This window comes from Oncorhynchus nerka, linkage group LG28 (assembly GCF_034236695.1).
Source record: "Oncorhynchus nerka isolate Pitt River linkage group LG28, Oner_Uvic_2.0, whole genome shotgun sequence".
NCBI lineage: Eukaryota > Metazoa > Chordata > Actinopteri > Salmoniformes > Salmonidae > Oncorhynchus > Oncorhynchus nerka.
This window is the reverse complement of record NC_088423.1, coordinates 37,205,015-37,220,103: the sequence shown is the minus strand read 5'-3', so window position 1 is coordinate 37,220,103 and position 15,089 is coordinate 37,205,015. Positions and strand designations below refer to the sequence as shown.

General features: G+C 39.7%; 1 protein-coding gene across 13 annotated transcripts in view; it reads left to right on the top strand.

Annotated features, from left to right (window-relative positions):
• Positions 1–2,836: 2,836 nt before the first annotated feature.
• The window catches only part of LOC115113196 (pleckstrin homology domain-containing family A member 1-like), a 36,042-nt gene continuing 23,789 nt past the window's right edge, over positions 2,837–15,089 (top strand). For 9 of the 13 annotated variants that reach the window (XM_065012784.1, XM_029640560.2, XM_029640559.2 and 6 more), the window contains exon 1: positions 2,837–2,936. The gene's annotated coding sequence lies outside the window, so the exon portion shown is untranslated. Of the gene's footprint in view, positions 2,937–14,238; positions 14,285–14,822; positions 15,017–15,089 lie in introns of those variants that run through there. The other 4 variants (XM_065012781.1, XM_029640554.2, XM_065012782.1 and 1 more) reach the window with 3 other exon arrangements.

The following is a 15,089-nucleotide window of genomic DNA, read 5'->3' as shown; positions in this document are numbered from 1 at the left end:
CTGAAGATGGTGTGGTAGGACCTATGCCATTACTTGGATCCTAAAACGCTGCACACATTGTGTTTCTCGATTAAATTGAACAGGCCTGTCAAGGTGAAGGGGTCACCAATATCATTGTGTGGGAAAGTTTCAGGTTCCACCATGCAGAGGTGGGTCAGGCATGGTTTTGGGCCCATCCCTGATTTGTGACCATATACCTGCACCCATAGTCTCCTTTCCTCAACCCTATTGAGTGTCACCCTCCCTCTGGTCATGGATAAGGCATGCGATGACATCAACGCAGACCAGTGTCAAGCTTGGATTCGCCATGCCAAATGGTATTTCCCGCGTGCAGGGTAGCCTAGTGGTTAGAGCATGGACTAGTAACCGAAAGGTTGCAAGTTCGAATCCCCGAGCTGACAAGGTACAAATCTGTCGTTCTGCCCCTGAACAGGCAGTTAACCCACTGTTCCTAGGCCGTCATTGAAAATAAGAATTTGTTCTTAACTGACTTGCCTAGTAAAATAAAAAAATAAAAAAATGAGGACATTCACTGTGATGTGAATGAGAATTTATGGCCAAATGCTCGAGACAGGCTTGATGCAAATGAATGCGTGCTTATACGTTATGTTTAATTTTCATTAATGTCATTTGTTTCAATTAATGTATTATATTTGATTACAGACAGTACACATATGTTGCAATTATATCTTAAAAATACAGTTTCTATTTGTATGAATGATTGTAGATGATGTCTTCATTGATCACACCTTTGATTATATATTGGATAGATATTATGGAAATTATAGATTTTCTGTCAATTTTGTTGGCTAATGTAAGTGTATTGCCTAATGTGAAAACTGTGTAATCTGCTGTCATTTACTATACTGTATCATATTGCTTCAGCACTTATAAGGGCGATTTAAAACACATATCTTGCATGGTTTGCTATTGGATTAACTAGTAGTTAAAACAACTCAATTTAAAATATATAATTATGTTGTGTTTTGGTGATTAAACCAATGTTCTCATTATATTTCACAATAAACCTATTTTGAATAAATTGTTGTGTTGTGAGAGATGTTTACAATCCAAATGAATCCAAATGAATGAAAGACTGGGTGCGTTAAAAGCAGTGGTGGAAAAAGTACACAATTGTCATACTTGAGTAAAAGTAAAGATCCATTAAGAGAAAATGACTCAAGTAGAAGTGAAAGTCACCAAGAAAAATATTACTTGAGTAAAAGTCTAAAAGTATTTGATTTGAAACATACTAAAGTATCAAAAGTAAAAGTATCAATTTAAAATTGATAATAATAAGATCACAACGGGTTTTAATTATTATTATTTTTTTACGGATAGCCAGGGGCACACTACAACATGCAGACATCATTTACAAACTAAGCATTTGTGTTTAGTGAGTCCTGCAGATCAGAGGCAGTAGGGGGGACCAGGGATGTTTTCTTGATAAGTGAGTGAGTGCTACTAAGCATTGAAAAGTACTTTTGGGTGTCAGGGAAAATGTATGGAAAGTGTACATTATTGTGTAAGAAGTTTATTTAGGAATGTAGTGAAGTAAAAATAGCCAAAAATATAAATAGTAAAGTAAAGTACAGATACCTAAAAAAAACTACTTAAGTAGTACTTTAAAGTATTTTTCTTTACACCACTGGTTAAAAGTGTGACCAGTTTGGAGTTTTGTACTAAGTGTGATTTAAAAATGTTTGTAGTAGGTGCATGCTTATCAATAACTGGAAGAAACAATTTCATAAATGCATCAAGTGCAGCTTCTGAATGCTTCTCATTATACACATCAGAACAACAAGTATGATGTGTTGTTAGAATGAGGGGTTTAGGAGTGTTGTGCAATGGCATTATGCTTCCTACAATTTACAACTTACACTAAGAGCAGGAGGCCCATGGATATGTCTGGAAATCATCCTGCTACTGCAGCTGTACAATGTTTCCACTATAGATGAGAACATCTTGTTTGTGCAGCCATGTTGACTCAGGTGTCTAATAAGGATGAATGGCATCAACTAAAAATGGTTCTCTAGCAATGACCAACAACCAACTTGACAGAGCTGGAAGATTCTTAAAAATAATAATGGATAAATGTTGCACAATCCAGGAGACTCACAGCAGTAATCACTGCCAAAGGTGATTCTAACATGTATTGACTATAATCAAGAAATGCTGGTGTTTTATGTTTCAATCATTTTTAAATGTATTTTTACAAACGTTAGAATGTTTCTTACACTTTGACATTACAGAGTATTTTATGTAGATCATTGACAATTACATCCATTTTAATTCCGCTTTGTAACACAACAAAATGTGGAAAGAGTGGTTTGAATACTTTCTGAAGGCACTGTACAGTACATAGAGTCCGACTAAACTGCATTATCCTGGTAAATTGTAGTATTACCCTATGCATTGGCCTAGGGTCAACTGAAAAGCACAGCAGTGGGATACATTTATCCTTGTATTTGCTTACTGCTATTTACATTAGATATGCCAATTAGATTAATTGTTGAAATAATATTTGTTAGATTGTTAAATTGTTGCAGGTATGTTTGATCATCAATTTGAGAATACTGGGCCTAGCTGCTGCATATGATAGGCCAATGTGTGCTATGCCTGTGTTGTATACGACATGATATGAGAGTAGGCTACTAACGTTTGTGTCTAGTTGATGTGATCGCAATAAGATCCGGCAAGTTTCTCAAATGAGCCATGAGCGTAATAGCGGGCAACGGTGATGGAGCTTTCTTTGACCAATATATCAAGTCTTTGGCTTTGCATAAAAAAACGCAGTTCTTCTTTTGGACGCTAGATGGGGCATAAACGCATTATTTGACATAGTTAGCCTACGCTAACGGCAGCCTGTTTGCCCCAGCACAGGACGAGGGAATGGGCTAGGCTGAATCAAGCACTCCTGCGTGAAGACAACTTGTGTAAGTTGCAAGCCGCCAAATACCAATGTAGAGTTTATTTGAGATTGACGTATTGGTAGCTAGCTAGTTACCAAGCTATAGTAAAGGCTTCGACGTGAACTGGCTAGCATTTGAAGTGCGTTTTGAACGTGCCATGCGTTGTTGGCTAATGTTATGCTTACCAGCTAACGTCACCTAGATGTCAGAGCTCATTCTGAGCCAGGTTAATAATAACTAACTACTGAGAACGTCAAGCCGCTGTATTATTTGCTTGACAAGTTAACTTTAGCTAGCTATATCCCGACTAACTTGGCTGGTTGTAGTTAACTTGATAACTCGTTCGCTAGCTAGAACTGATAGCTACTAACTACATGTGAAGTGTTGTTTTTAGCTGTCAAGTTAGCGCTAGCCTTCTAACGTTAGCTATTTCATAACGTAATTAAAAGCCACTATCTGCAATTCGTTATAACTAAGGTTTGTTCAGCCAAACTAACGTTACTACAGCCCAGTCATTTGTATTTAGAATGGGCCTCCTAACTAACGTTAGCTAGTTACTTTACACAGTTGCTATATTTTAAGTTATGATGGGGTTAATTAGCTATCTACCTTACTAGCCAAGACGGTTGTATTAAATTAGCTCTCTTGATGACGTTTACACTTTTTATGTATAAAAAACATGAATTCAAGACATTCAGGTCCAAAGTTTGCCTCACGTGCTCGACCAGATTCATTCACTACTTTGCACTACTAGCCTATAGGGCATTGGGTGCCAATTGGGATGTACTCTCCCTCTGTTTTACAGTCAGAAAAATACCTCGGTTATATTCCATAGGGTCTACTGCCAACTTTACTCAAATCTGTTTGATCTCGTTACTCGACAGCTGCATCTCCAGTTCATGGTGAGCAGCGATTTGGTCAGGAAGTGTAGGAAACCATGGTCATAATACCAAGGTTAAAAATAGTGGTGAATACACAACCTGTCACTGTTGTGTTATGGTGTGGTTTTGTGCAACCTCTTGAGGTTTTTCACAAGTTCTGTCATTCGTTCGGGTATGCTTCTGGTTGCTGCTAGGTCAGACTATTATTGTGGTTAATCAGTGTTGAATAGACACACTACACTGGGTTTATCTCAAGCTTTGCTAGGGGGGCTTTCAGATATCCTATTACACTTGTTTTGTTGCCTGCATGACAGCAGAATTGTATAGAGAACTTTAGCTATTTTCGCTATAAAATAACAACGGCAATATTTGTGTTAACACTAACCAACCTGTTAGGCATGTGATGTAACCTACTATTGATTCATACAGTATTTTCTTGCATCAAATACTGCCTATATGATGGACCACATCATCCAATTTACAGGACAATTTTTTAGGACCAAGAGAGACGGGGGTTCTGTGCCACTCTTGCCTCGAGTGTGTTTTAGTGCGTTGTTCAAGCCCAGGCCTTTTGTGAGACATTACAAGGTCCCTCTCAAAAATGTAATATGGACAAAAGCTAGCCTGCAAACAGAATTGAATTGACCTGTAAATTGAATTAACACAGTGGAGTGAACAAGCCACAGATATTACAAATGCTAATTGCCAAAACACCACACATGCACCTCTGTCTTGTCACATTAGCGCTCAGCAATTCATATTCATATGCGTTATCGCAATGCATTGCTGTTGTAGTGTATTTTGAGATCATCCAGCTATAGTTTTAACAATGTTTGGTGGGTGGACTGCGGCGATTGACTTGGTCGTGATTAGAGGTCGAACATCACTCGCGTTTCAAACGTCACTCGCTCTGAGTTTTGGAGTGGTTGTTCCCCATGCTCTGCAAGGGCCGTGGCTTTTGTGGAGTGATGGGTAACGCTGCTTCGAGGGTGGTTGTTGTCGATGTGTTCCTGGTTCGAGGCCAGGTAGCGGCGAGGAGAGGGACAGAAGCTATACTGTTAACACTGGCAATACTAAATTGCCTAGAAGAACATCCAATAGTCAAAGGTATATGAAATACAAATGGTATAGAGAGAAAGTCCTATAAATACTATATTAACTACAACCTAAAACCTCTTACCTTGGAATATTGAAGTCTCCTGTTAAAAAGAACCACAAAATCCGCAGAAGGGGAACAACAACTCCAAGTCTCAGAGCGAGGGATGTTTGAAACGCTATTAGCGTGCACCCTGCTAACTAGCTAGCCATTTCACATCGGTTACACCAGCCTAATCTCGGGAGTTGACAGGCATGAAGTCATAAACAGCTCAATGCTTGAAGCACAGCGAAGAGCTGCTGGCAAAATGCACAAAAGTGCTGTTTGAATGAATGCTTATGAGCCTGCTGCTGACTGAGCGATGGTAGGCAGACTGCTCTATCAAATATCAAATCATAGACTTAATTATAACATATTAACACACAAGTACGAGCCTTTGGTCATTAATATGGTATAATCCGGAAACTATCATTTCGAAAACAAAACTATTATTATTTCAGTGAAATACAGAACCGTTCCTTATTTTATCTAATGGGTGGCATCCCTAAGTCTAAATATTGCTGTTACATTGTACAACCTTCATTGATATGTCATAATTACAAAAAAAAATCTTGCAAATTAGTTCAACGAGCCAGGCGGCCCAAACTGTTGCATATACCCTGACTCTGCGTGCAATGAACGCAAGAGAAGTGACACAATTTCACCTGGTTAATATTGCCTGCTAATCTGGAATTATTTTAGCAAAATATGCAGGTTTAAAAATATACACTTCTGTGTATTGATTTTAAGAAAGGCATTGATGTTTATGGTTAGGTACAGTCGTGCAATGATTGCGCTTTTTTCGCAAATGCGCTTTTGTTAAATCATCCCCCGTTTGGCAACTTTGTTAGGAAGAAATAGTCTTCACACAGTTCGCAACGAGCCAGGCGGCCCAAACTGCTGCATATACCCAGAATCTGTTGCAAGAGAAGTGACACAATTTACCTAGTTATAAGAAATTCATGTGAGCAGGCAATATTAACTAAATATGCAGGTTTAAAAATATATACTAGTGTATTGATTTTAAGAAAGGCATTGATGTTTATGGTTAGGTACACGTTGGAGCAACGACAGTCCTTTTTCGCGAATGCGTACCGCATCGGTTATATGCAAAGCAGGACACGCTAGATAAACTAGTAATATCATCAACCATGTGTAGTTAACTAGTAATTATGACTGATTGTTTTTTTTACAAGATAAGTTTAATGCTAGCTAGCAACTTACCTTGGCTTCTTACTGCATTCGCGTAACAGGCAGGCTCCTCATAGAGTGCAATGAGAGGCAGGTGGTTAGAGCATTGGACTAGTTAACTGTAAATTTGCAAGATTGAATCGCTGAGCTGACAAGATAAAAATCGGTCATTCTGCCCCTGTACAAGGCAGTTAACTCACCGTTCCTAGGCTGTCAATGAAAATAATGTGTTCTTAACTGACTTGCCTAGTTAAATAAAGGTGTTAAAAAAATAAAATAAATCAGTCTTCAAAAATATACCGATTTCAGATTGTTATGAAAACTTGAATCGGCCATTCCGATTAATCGGTCGACCTCTAGTCGTGATGCCTCTCCCTTGGCATCCCTGTGACCTTCCTACCTTTTCTTCTGCTTCTGCCTCTGCATAGCTTGCTATTTGGAATTTTAGGCTGTGTCTGTAAAGCACTTTGTGACAACTGCAAATGTAAAAAGGGCTTTATAAAATACATTTGATCTGCAGCAGGAGCCGAGCCCATGGCTCATTTAATTTGTGACTGGCTTCGCTATGATCTGAAAGAAGCATACCAGAAATTAATGCAGTTAGGTGGAAACTTATGGTGAAGGGGAGAGGCAAATATATATATATATATATATATATATATATATATATATATATATATTTTATAGTTTGGATATTACTCACAATGACACAGTAGGTAGCCATTGTTCCACAAGCCCTCACCCCAACATCACTTTTTTACTGTTTCCATAATTCTCCTGTCTCTCACTTCCTCCATGATCTTTTTTACTTTCTCCCTCCCTTCCTTCCCCTCTACTTTGGTGCTATTTTATTGCCCGGCCACTTGGTTACCAATGGGGGACAAAGCGTTCTCTCACATACGAAGAATGAGTGTGGATGCTGATGTTCGAGTTAGGACTAAGCCCAGAGTCTATGGTTCGGTTCACTCCCCCCTCTGACCTTCTTGTTTGACCTTTCTAACATGGTGGGTCTGCGGTCTATAGCTTGCCCTCTTCCATCTCAGTTTTTGAGCGCTCTATTCCCTCACACATCGAAAACCCCAGTTTTTCTGCACAAAACAGAGGCTGTTGCTTGTCATTTGTATTTATGGATCCACATTAGCTGCTGCCAAGACAGCAGCTACTCTTTCTGGGGTCTGGCAAAATTAAGGCAGTTATATAATTTTTAAACATTACAAAACATAACAGATTTCACAACACACTGTGTGTGTGCCCTCAGACCCCTACTCCTCTACCACATATCTACAATACAAAATCCATGTGCACGTGATTGTATAGTGTGTATGTTATCATGTGTGTATGCATGTCTCTGTGCCTATGTTGGTGTTGCTTCACAGTCCCCGCTGTTCCATAAGGTGTATTTTTGTTTTTTAAAATCTGATTCTACTGCTTGCATCAGTTACCTGATGTGGAATACAGTTTGATGTAGTGATGGCTCTATGTAGTACTTAGGTAGCGGAATGATTTTTGCTTCCCTCCAGGCCTGAGGGCACACAGTTTCTAGTAGGCTTAAATTGAAGATGTGGCAAATAGGAGTGACGATATTGTCTGCTATTTTCCGCAGTAATTTTCCTTCCAAGTTGTCAAACCCCAGTAGCTTGTCATTGTTGATAGACAACAAAAAGATGTTCACCTCTTCCACACTCACGTTATGGAAGTCAAAATTAGAGTTCTTGTCTTTCATAATTTGTTCAAATATACTTGAATCTGTAGTGTCATCGTTTGTTGATGGCATGTCATGCCTAAGTGTGCTAATCTTGCCAACGAAAAATTATTCAAGTAGTTGGCAATATAAGTCGGTTTTGTGATGAATGAATCATCTGATTCAATGAATGTTGTTGAATTTTCCTTTTTTCCCAAAATGTAATTGAAGGTCCTCTACAGCTTTTTTCTATCATTCTTTGTCATTAATCTTTGTTTCATAGTGTGGTTTCTTATTTTTATTTAGTTTAGTCACATGATTATTTTAATTTTCAGTACGTTTGCCAATCATTTGTGCAACCAGACTTATTTGCCATTCCTTTTGCCTCATCCCTCTCAACCATATAATTGTTCAATTCCTCATCAATTCACAGGGGTTTAACAGTTTTTACAGTCCTTTTCTTAATGGGTGCATGCTTATTCGTAATTGGGATAAGCAATTTCAAGCACATTTCTGCTGTGGGATGTGATCAATACATGTTGATTTCATACCTGTGCTGTTTGTAGGGTTGCATATTTTGGGGAATATTCAGAGGTGGAAACTTTCCGTGGGCATTACCCGGAATATGGGAATTATCGGAAATATATGCAAATTATATTATTACCATTTAAATGCAGATGTTTTTTGCATTGTGTATATATTTACCATATCATATGGAGACAGAAACATCAACCTTTACCTTATCATAAGTAAATATAATTGCTAATGATTAAATCCTTCCAATATAAAAATAAAAAAAACATTTAGTTATGAATTGAACTTTAAATGAGTTGACTTCACTAGTGATGCACCGGTATAACATTTTTGGCTGATACCGATTCCAATATTTTCCTTGCCAAAGAAACCGATAACCGATATTAACATTTTTAAGCTTTCTAATACAGTTAAATAGTTAACACACATACATGGACGCATCGTTCTAAGGCACTGCATCTCAGTGCAAGAGACATCACTACAGTCCCTGGTTCGAATCCAGGCTGTATCACATCCGGCCGAGATTGGGAGTCCCATATGGCGGCGCACAATTGGCCCAGTGTCGTCCGGGTTTGGCCGGGGGTAGGCCGTCATTGTAAATAAGAATTTGTTCTTAACTGATTACCCATTACCAGTAAGACATCATCAAAACCAATTTCTTTTACTTACGGTTCTTTTTCGTTTTTCATTTGTTCAGTCTTTTCATTCTCAACCAGGATTTCTATGGAACGCCGTTTGGGTCTTTGTGTGTCAACAAAGATACAATTTAGCACTATTTGACGTGTCAAATAAGCCTATTGACCAATCAGAACCTGAATATGACTGCACATTACATGATAATTTAATGCGCTCATACATTTTCTTTACTTGCTAATTACACACTGATTACACTCACTCATATTTCATATGTCACAACGATTCATTGATACGTATGCTATGATGCTGGTAAACTTCTCACACACCTATAGTGCTGGTCATTAAAAAAAAGCTAGCTAGCCTATGGATGCAAACAATGTTCTTCCCCAAAAACAAAGCAAAACAACAATCTGTTTCAGTTAGCTAGCTAACTATATAGCTAGGTGTCATCTAAAATAACCCCAATTTATAAGACAGTTCTTATGTGAAGCTAGCCACAATAAGGATTAGCCACAATAGTAGACTTTATGGTTAGCCTTCAAAATAAAAGTATGGCATAATTCTACTATTTGTACTCATTTGCATCACTGTCAAAGACACTTTTATTTTGAAGGCAAACCACAAATTCCACTTTGTGCCCAACCCTTATTGTGGCTAGTTTAAAAAAAGATAGGCTCGACCGCAACGTGTTAACTAGACAGATGAAGCTAGCTGGCTGCTTGCAACGTTAGCTTTGGGCAACAGGATTACGTAGCTGGCTATTTATTTATGTACTGAAGTTCAATTTCATTAGGCGAACGACAAGTGGCAACCTAGCTAATACTTATTCACAAGGATTTCCAAATCATTGCTATGAATAATAAAAATGACTGCAGTTGGTGCTAGCTAGGTACCAAGCTGAAGCTAGCTACCCCAGAAGTTGCGGTCGATCAAATGATGCTTAATTACCAACGCGGTATTGTAAACACATCGTTCGTGGCCGGTGTTTGCTTGTTTGCAGACTTTTTTGTACAGCTTTGACAGTGCTACTGTAACTTTTTTGACACGCAAAGACCCAAATGGCATTCCATAGTATGTATGTTGTGAAGCTAATAGCAGTGACACCATTACTGTGTAACTCCGGTAGGGCAACTTCTGAAACACAGTGCACTTGGTAGTGTGTAACAGTGCTCGACCAGTCGGCGAAAGCCAACATCACCCACGATAGAGAACGGTTGATTGTTAAGGGTCCATTATCTTGGCTTTAATGTATTTTGCCTTGAACATCAGACTCTGAGGCCTCTCTTCACTGTCATTTTCCAACCTTGTTGAGGATGGCTCGTTGTCAGGCTCAAAAAGCCTAAAATTTGCCCGAATGGCCACCAATTTTTCAACCCTTGTATTAGTCAACCTGTTGCGTTGATGTATGTGTTCCCAAACAAGGACCAGTTGCTCTCTGAGGCTGCTGATGTTGGTGGTATTTAGAGGGTGATGGAGGCAACGGGAAAGAGCCTCAGATCCACAAAGTCCCTTCCACCAGGTGGCTGATGAGATATGTTGGCACGACTGCCATATTGCATCTCCATCCCAAAGCCCTTGCTTGGAAGTATATGATTTGCTTGACCTTCACTTGAACTCTGTTGAACTCTGTATCCAGAAAATTTGTCGATTAAGCATGTCTGGTTGGAGGGGTGTATGCTGGGTGAAGAACATTCAGGAATCTCTTCCACTACACATTGCCTGTGAGCATCAGAGGTGAACCAGTTGCATACACAGCTCGAGCAAAACTTTCATCAGCATTTCAGACTACGTTCCTCCATAGAGTCAAAATAAACTTGAGCTGTTGCTATCGATAACCATGCTATCGATGACCATGAGCTGTTTCTATCGATAAGGTGTCTGATTCATCATTTTCACCTCAAATATAAATAGAGGGACTTTTGTCAGAGGTTGCTTGTTGTGAGCGCTGAGGGAACTTTATGCACTTGGCCAGATGATTCTGCATCTTTTTTGCATTCTTCACATATGATTTGGCACAGTATTTGCAAATGTACACAGCTTTTCCTTCTACGTTAGCTGCAGTGAAATGTCTCCACACATCAGGTAGTGCCCGTGGCGTTTTCCTGTAAAGATTAGAAAAGTTAGATTAAACAACTACTTTGTAAGATAAATGTTTTAAAATTAAATATATGGAAACGGGTGAATTAACACTCAGTAAGTAGGCTCAAGCAAGCTAAAAGGCTTTCGACTCTGTCAATCACAACATTCTTATTGGCAGACTCGACAGCCTTGGTTTCTCAAATGATTGCCTCGCTTGTTTCACAAACTACTTCTCCGATAGAGGACAGTATGTCAAATCGGAGGGCCTGTTGTCCGGACCTCTGGCAGTCTCTATGGGGGTGCCACAAGTTTCAGCTCTCGGGCCGACTCTCTTCTCTGTAGACATCAATGATGTCGCTCTCGCTGCTGGTGATTCTTTGATCCACCTCTACGCAGACGACACCATTCTGTATACATCTGGCCCTTTGTTGTGCGTTGTGTTAACTAACCTCCAGATGAGATTCAATGCCATACAACTCTCCTCCCAGGGCCTCCAACTGCTCTTAAATGCAAGTAAAACTAAATGCATGCTCTTCAACCGACCACTGCCCGCACCTGCCTTTCCGTCCAGCATCACCACTCTGGACGGTTCTGACTTAGAATATGTGGACAACTACAAATACCTAGGTGTCTGGTTAGACTGTAAACTCTCCTTCCATACTTACAGTAAGCATCTCCAATCTAAAATTAAATCTACAATCGGCTTCCTATTTCGCAACAAAGCATCCTTCACTCATGCTGCCAAACATACCCTCGTAAAACTGACCATCCTACCGATCCTTGACTTTGGCGATGTCATTTACAAAATAGCCTCCAACATTCTACTCAACAAATTGGATGCAGTCTATCACAGTGCCATACGTTTTGTCACCAAAACCCCATATACTACCCACCACTGCGACCTGTATGCTCTCTTTGGCTGGCCCTCGCTTCATACTCGTCGCCTAACCCACTAGCTCCAGGTCATCTACAAGTCTCTTCTAGGTAAAGCCCCGCCTTATCTCAGCTCACTGGTCACCATAGCAGCACCCACCCGTAGCACGCCCTCCAGCAGGTATATTTCACTGGTCACCCCCAAAGCCAATTCTTCCTTTGGCTGCCTCTCCTTCCAGTTCTCTGCTGCCAATGACTGGAACGAACTGTAAAAATCTCTGAAGCTGGAGACTCTTACCTGCCTCACTTGCTTTAAGCACCAGCTGTGAGAGTATATCACTGCACCTGTACATAGCTCTTCTGTAAATAGCCCATCCAATCTGGGGCGGCAGGGTAGCCTAGTGGTTAGAACTAGTAACTGGAAGGTTGCAAGTTCAAACCCCCAAGCTGTCGTTCTGCCCCTGAATGGGCAGTTAACCCACTGTTCCTTGTCCGTCATTCTTAACTGACTTGACTAGTTAAATAAAGGTAAAACAATTAAAATAATAATCTACCTCATCCCCATACTGTTATTTATTTATTTGTCTTGCTCCCAGTATCTCAACTTGCACATTAATTCTCTGCACATCCTATCATTCCTGTGTTTAATTGCTATATTGTAATTACTTTTCCACCATGGCCTATTTATTGCCCTACCTCATTTGCACATGCTGTATATAGATTCTCCTACTGTATTATTGATTGTATGTGTAACTCTGTATGTGTCGAACTGCTTTGCTTTATCTTGGCCAGGTCGCAGTTGCAAATGAGAACTTGTTGTCAACTAGCCTACCTGGTTAAATAAAAGGTGAAATAAAACATTTATTAAAAAAACCACATGGTAGCATTAACGAATTAGCAGAAATTGTTAACCTCTCTAGGGGGTGTGGGACGGTAGCGTCCCACCTGGCCAACATCCAGTGAAATTGCAGAGCGCCAAATTCAAAAACCAAAATACTCATTATAAAGATTCATAAAACATACAAGTGTTATACATTAGTTTAAAGATTAACTTCTTGTTAATCCAACCACTGTGTCAGATTTCAAAAAGGCTTTACGGCGAAAGCATACCATGCGATTATCTGAGAACAGTGTCCAGCATACAAATCATTACAAACAGTTACCAGCCAAGTAGGGGAGTTACACAATTCAGAAATGGCGATAAAATTAATCACTTTGATCTTCATATGGTTGCACTCACAAGACTCCCATTTACTCAATAAATGTTTGTTTTGTTCGATAAAGTCCCTCTTTGTATCCAAAAACGCATCTTGTTCAGTAATCCACAGGCTTAAAGGCAGTCACAACAGGCAGACGAGAAATACGAAAAGTATCAGTAAAGTTCGTAGAAACATGTCAAACGATGTTTATAGTCAATCCTCAGGTTGTTTTTAGTGATAATAATCAATAATATTTCAACTGGACAAAAGGTTTGTCAATATAAAAGGAAAACAAGAAAGGCGCACTCTCGGTCGTGCGCATGATAAACCTCTGGGACACTGCAGTGTCCACTCATTCATTTTTCAGAATACAAGCCTGAAACTATTTCTATAGACTGACATCTAGTGGAAGCCATAGGAAGTGCAATATGAGTCCTAAGTCAATGGAATCTGTATAGGCAGTCAATGGGAAAACTACAAACATAAAACAAATCCCAATTTCACCTGCCATTTCAGTTCTGTTATACTCAGACATTATTTGAACAGTTTTTGAAACTTTGGAGTCATAAAAAATATATTTACCCCACCCAGTATTGTAATCAAAACTTATCAGAAAGCATGTAGTCCTTGGCTCTGACAGTGTACTAATGTGGGCTCAATAGCATCTCATTAGTGTGCAAGATCTTGAGAATCAGCTGTACATGTGTTGGATGAGTGCACTGCACATGTGATTGAAGAATGCACTGTGCATGCAGAGTGTTCCAATTCCATTGAATTGGAGATAGTTTAACCAAAATATGCCATAAGACTCTTTTGATGAATTTAAGCAAAATTCCCAAAATTCCCGCACTTCCCATGGAAAATTTCTGGAAAGATTCTGGAAATTTACTGGAAAGTTTCCAACCCTAGTTGTTTGTAACTACCCTGGTAGCTTGACTGAACCTGAACCAGGTTGCAGGCACTGGTTACGGTATGAATGTTTTTCTTGAGTGGGCAGCTTGATGAAAGCAGCTTCCCACAAGAATGGGCTTTAGGTGAGGCAGATGAGCAGATGAGCCTGTAGCCGTATTACTTCAACAGTATTTAATTAACATGAGATCCTCTCTAATCTTTACAGGTATGTGGCTCTGAATGCAACACCACCACTGGCATTTGTATTTTCTGTAAGTGTTCCACTGTATTATCAAAGGTATTGTCTGAGTTTCAGAGATGGTCAGAATATGAATTGTATTTCCACCAACCCTCTGATGCCTGACACAGTCAGTGTCAATTGGAGTTATAGGCCTACATGTTGCAGCACTATTGAAATCTCCCCAAGAGGATATTACTGGAAGTGTGTGTGTGTGTGTCACTGTTGACCAAGAAACATCTCAGGCTAGTCTGAACCTCACCTTCATACACTCTTTAAAGCCAATGTTTAGGATCAGCCCTGACAGGGTGTTTGTCAAGCGTGTGTGTGTCTATGGAATGACTCCAGTGGATGCGGAGGCTAGCCCTGACGTCACCCCTTTACACAATGCACAACAAGCAGGCCTTTTGTCCCCCTTATCCTCCCACATACTGCTCATAATGTCCCAAACTCTTTCTCTGAATCAGAGGGAGGGAGAGAGAGAAAGAGGGTCCTTTATCGTGGACACCAAAAGGTCTGTTTCATGCCAATTCCTTCAATCAGAAATGATGACAGTAGAGATGTTAATCGGTTAGCCAGCGGAAATACATTTGACTTGTCATGCATATCGGTCTGTAGGTTAGTTTGCGAACCTCCCGTTCTTCATTCGGATGCATAGGCTATAGCCTGCCTACCTTTGACTATCAGCGCACCTCCCACCACTTTGCTATGTGAGCTTGAGGCAGTATAATTGTTTGAAACCTGAACGTTTTACTTTACTTATAAGGTAAGTCTTAGCTTGCTCCAAAGTAGCCTTGCGAAAATCCATCCATAGAAATGTAGAGGCAATTCTAATTATT